The sequence below is a fragment of the Lynx rufus genome, unplaced genomic scaffold, assembly GCF_022079265.1.
Source record: "Lynx rufus isolate CCGP_SWC_20201006 ecotype Redwood Valley unplaced genomic scaffold, mLynRuf1.p SCAF_14, whole genome shotgun sequence".
In the NCBI taxonomy this organism is placed as follows: domain Eukaryota; kingdom Metazoa; phylum Chordata; class Mammalia; order Carnivora; family Felidae; genus Lynx; species Lynx rufus.
Genome location: NW_025814828.1, coordinates 9,852,998 through 9,857,632, shown reverse-complemented (window position 1 = coordinate 9,857,632; position 4,635 = coordinate 9,852,998). Strand labels below are relative to the sequence as shown.

Here is a 4,635-nt window from a genome sequence, read left to right as displayed (position 1 = left end):
ACCAAAACACCATGGTAACGTGTGTGACCCGCAACTCCATGATCACTACGTGAGTAGCCATGAATCACTAAATATTCACATGGTTAAGTGTAAATTTCCTCTAAAGCATCAAATGGTGGGATAATATGTTTGCTAGACTTGGTAAAAATACTATCATTTCTCCCAGAATGCTTCACATAACCCACATGGTAAACAAGTTCAAGCAATTAACAAAACTGAGCACAAATAGATTCACGAAGATCAGAGGGTCTGATCCAGTGAAGGTACACCTCATCATATACCTGAAGGCCAGAAATGTCCCTGCCTTGATGACCCTTGTCAGGTGCATTGAACTCATTGACGGACACCTAAAAAACACAATACAACACATGTGTAAAGGGACATAACTTGTTCTACCAGGACACCTGCAATAACCTTGGTCGCTTTCTCCTCATGAGACATATCAGCTCTACCTGAATGCTTGCAGTCCTCCAAGGTCAAAATCATCACCAGTTAGGACAATATGTCTTCACAGGACACCTGCAACGTTTTCACGGTTATGGCTGTGGTTGAGGGCATGTGTTAATTACATGGATATGGCAATCTCTCAACACTCAGACTCATATAACCAGTAAACACTCATGGTTTCTAGAATCAGTAAGGACTATCAAATCGTACCCGAATGCCTGCAAAGAAATCAGGGTCCCAACGCTAAGAGACACCATCATCACTTACCTAGCTATCTGGACATCAGACGGCCTGTGCCGGGGTTGAGGCCCACATCCTCACTTACCTGCGGACATAACAGCCACATCTGCCATTAACATCAATGTTAAGAGCACAGCGATGTCTTTTTCAGGTTTCTGTCAAGACATTATGAAATTTATGTTAAAGGAAACGACTTGTGTTAGCCAGTATCTGGAAATAGCCTGGGTACTCCGTGATGATAGGCACACAAACCCCACCTGGTACTTTCAGTAATCAAGGATCAACACTGATGTCAGACAAACTCAGCATCACTTCACTGGCCACCAGCAGAAAGCCCATGGGGAGGACTGTGGGGAAGACACGGTCGTAAATACTTGTATATGTGTTATCCCTCAACGCTCACAGGGTCAAACAAACTGTGTCTCAAATACAAAGTGAATGGACCTAATGAGTTAATACCACAGCATCTCATATCGCTAACGTAGCAAAGAAGTCAATAGGAAACTTTCAAAAAAGCACGGTACACTGTGCTAGAGACACTAACCTCACTCACCTCGAGAGCTGAGGATCAGATACGTGTATTGGGATAACCCACTTTATCACATACCTGGTTACCAGCAAGATCCCACGGAAAACAACGGTCCGGGTCACTGTGATGTCAGGACTGCTAGAATCTTCAGACAAACACTCAACAAGACTGTGGCAGGATACAACTTGTTTACCTGCAAAAAAACAGTGTATTTGCAAATAACCTTGGTCACTTGGGGGAAGTATAACACAACACGGGTCTTGGCCGACCATTGTTAGACACACTAACATCTCTTCTAGCAGCACTTGTAGAAATCTCCTGGTCAATTCTTGCTGTGCAAGAGGAGAAGTTCTCTGCACCTGCACATCTCTTTCTCACTACCGAGGTTAAATACACATTAGATCTAAATTTTAACGAATAAATACCTAAGGGCTCATACTTACCAGCACTGGTTGGGACAGGATCAGGTCTGAACTGAATACCTGCATAGACACATGGTAACAGAACAGTTAGGAACACCATCTGCCCTCACCTACATATCTGAAAATCAACGTACAGGGTGCTTAAGGCCCCTATCATCACGTACCTGAATAGAAGCAAAGTCCCATCAACGACCATCTTGAAATTTACCATGACCACTCAATGGTAGTTTAAAAGACACTTTGCGAACGATGCGTCTATGGACACTCCTCTTCTACTAGGCCACGGCACATCATCTTGTTCTTTGCCCTCACTGCGGGACCCTTCAGCTCTTCCCGGATTGTTGCAGTCCTTCTGCACACACACGCGCGCACACACACACACACACACACACACACACACACACGGAGAGATCAGAGGGTCTGATGCGGTAAAGATACACATCACCACTTACCTGGACACAAGAAATGTCCCCCATTATCGACCACTGTTAAGTGCTTCAGGATCTTGAAGGAACCTGACAAATACATTATGACATATGTGTAAAGGGACGTGACCTGCTGTAAGCAGAACACCTCTAAGGCACCTTGCTCACTTTCGCTATTATGAGAACATCAACTCTACCTGAATGCTTGCAGTACTCCAAGATCAAGACCATTGTTGTCAGGGAACACACTATTTCTTTACAGGACACCTGCAAAATTCCCATGGTCATTGCTATGGTCGGAAGCATCATGATAAATATCCCTTAACACTCACAGGGCTAAACAGACATCTTTTCTAAAATACAAACGCTAGGGGCGCCTGGGTGGCGCAGTCGGTTAAGCGTCCGACTTCAGCCAGGTCACGATCTTGCAGTCCGTGAGTTTGAGCCCCGCGTCAGGCTCTGGGCTGATGGCTTAGAGCCTGGAGCCTGTTTCCGATTCTGTGTCTCCCTCTCTCTCTGCCCCTCCCCCGTTCATGCTCTGTCTCTCTCTGTCCCAAAAAGAAATAAACGTTGAAAAAAAAAAAATTTAAAAAAAAAAATAAATAAATAAAATACAAACGCTAACAACTCACACTTTCTAGAATTAGAAAGGACTATCAATTCCTACCCGAATACTTGCAAAGAAATCATGGTAACAACCCTTAGAGACACTGTTATCCCTTACCTAGGTATCTGGAGATCGGGTGGCCTTACCTGCGTATCAACAGGATATCCGCCCCTATTCATGACTGCTGCTAAGTTCATCCTGAGGTCTTGACAAGGATCTGGAAAACACGTTATGAAATCAGGGTTAATGGAAACAACTTTTTCTACCATGACACCTGCAAAAAAGATTGTTCACTTCATCATTACGGAACAAACCAACTCTGAGTACTTGTAATGGAAAGTTAGCAACAACGTCAGAAAACTGTCAGTGTTCGGACGCTTCTAAATATCATATAAATAGTACCACGGAGGGAACACAAGATAAATACTTGGATGTATGTAACGCCTCACAGTGTTCAACATAAACCTTCCTGAAATATAAAAGTGAAAACCTGTGTTTTCTACAGTTGGTAAAACCATCATTTTTTTTCCCCAAATACTTGCCAAAAAAAAACAACAACACGGGAACAAGAAGTGTTAGAACACTTAACCACTTGCCCATGCATATGCAAATCAGATGGTCTGTGCTGGGGCCCACATCATCACTTACGTTCATACCACCAGGGTCTCACATGAACTACTATTGACAGACTCACCGTCATGTCCTGAAGTGAATCTGAAAAACACATTGTGGAAATTTTGTTTACGTCTTATTTAACCCATACACCTGCAAATTCCCTTGGTCACTTGTATTGTTTTGGGATCCATCGACACTACCTGCGTACCTGCAGAACTCCAAACTCAAAGCTAGGAAGAGACTGGTTCCTCTCCGCAGGGATACCTACAAAAAAGCCACGGTCAAGAATACTGTGATGGACAATACTCTCAATTACCTGAATACCTGCATATCCTTTTATCACTACTCGTTTTAAAAAATACAGTATCTCTGAACAAGGATAAAACTCTCATTCTTACTAGCATTTTAGCAATACACTGATGTCTTAACAGAATACGTGCCAAAAACAATGTGAATACTAGAACCTGAAACACATTAATATGCGGGCATCTAAAAATAAGAACGTCTCTATTGAGTTGATGTCACATTATTGCTTACCTGTGGGCAAGCAAAGACCTTAAAAGGGTATCTGCAAATGAACACAGTAACACAGTGTTAGGGACACCACCCTCACTTACCTAGATATTGGGGATTACATTGGTCTGCAGTGTAGTAAGACCCACTGTATGACTTACCTGGTCACTAGTAAGGATGCGTTCCAAACCGGTGGAAGGTTCACTGTGTTCTCTTGCCAAGAACCTGTAAAAGCACAAGCAACAATGGGTTTGAAATGCAAATTATGCTACTAGAACACCTGAACATAACCTTTTCACTCCCATTACTATGGAACACATCAACTGGACATCTGCCACATTCCGTGGGTCCTACTGGGGTGTGAACTCCATGACAATCACCTGTACAAGAACCATCCTTCGACACGAACAGCGCTATAGATGTTCTCTAAATATAAAGGTGAGAACTCACGGTTTTTATTACTGGTAAGGGCTACATCGTCTCTTACCTCAACACCTGCAGGAACGTAATGGGATTGAGAAATGTTATAAACGTCATCACTTACCTAGCTATCTGGAGACCAGATGGCCTGAGGTTTAGGCCCACATTCTCTTTTATCTGCCTGCTTGCAGAAAGTTCCCCATTACTGACCATCGCGAGGTTCGTCGTGATGTCTCGACAGGAACCTGACAAACACACTGCGAAAAACGCGTTTGGTACAAGTTTATCCTGATGGACAACTGCCAATTCCCTTGGTCATTTGTATCATATTTCAGGACCCATCAGTAACACCTGAAAACCTGCAAAACTCTGAGGTCAGCCCCTAGTAAGCGCCACCTTCCTCTCTTGAAGGATTAT

The 4,635-nt window shown here is 43.3% G+C and overlaps 2 long non-coding RNA genes across 2 annotated transcripts; both read right to left on the bottom strand.

Annotated features, from left to right (window-relative positions):
• Positions 1-2,088: 2,088 nt before the first annotated feature.
• Positions 2,089-3,056, bottom strand: LOC124509556 (uncharacterized). The gene is made up of 3 exons (XR_006961462.1): positions 2,817-3,056; positions 2,261-2,330; positions 2,089-2,153 (listed from the first exon to the last, which is right to left on the bottom strand). It is a non-coding gene; the product is annotated as an uncharacterized LOC124509556 (long non-coding RNA).
• A 410-nt stretch (positions 3,057-3,466) lies between these two features.
• Positions 3,467-4,104, bottom strand: LOC124509598 (uncharacterized). The gene is made up of 3 exons (XR_006961465.1): positions 3,960-4,104; positions 3,823-3,853; positions 3,467-3,549 (listed from the first exon to the last, which is right to left on the bottom strand). It is a non-coding gene; the product is annotated as an uncharacterized LOC124509598 (long non-coding RNA).
• Positions 4,105-4,635: the final 531 nt, after the last annotated feature.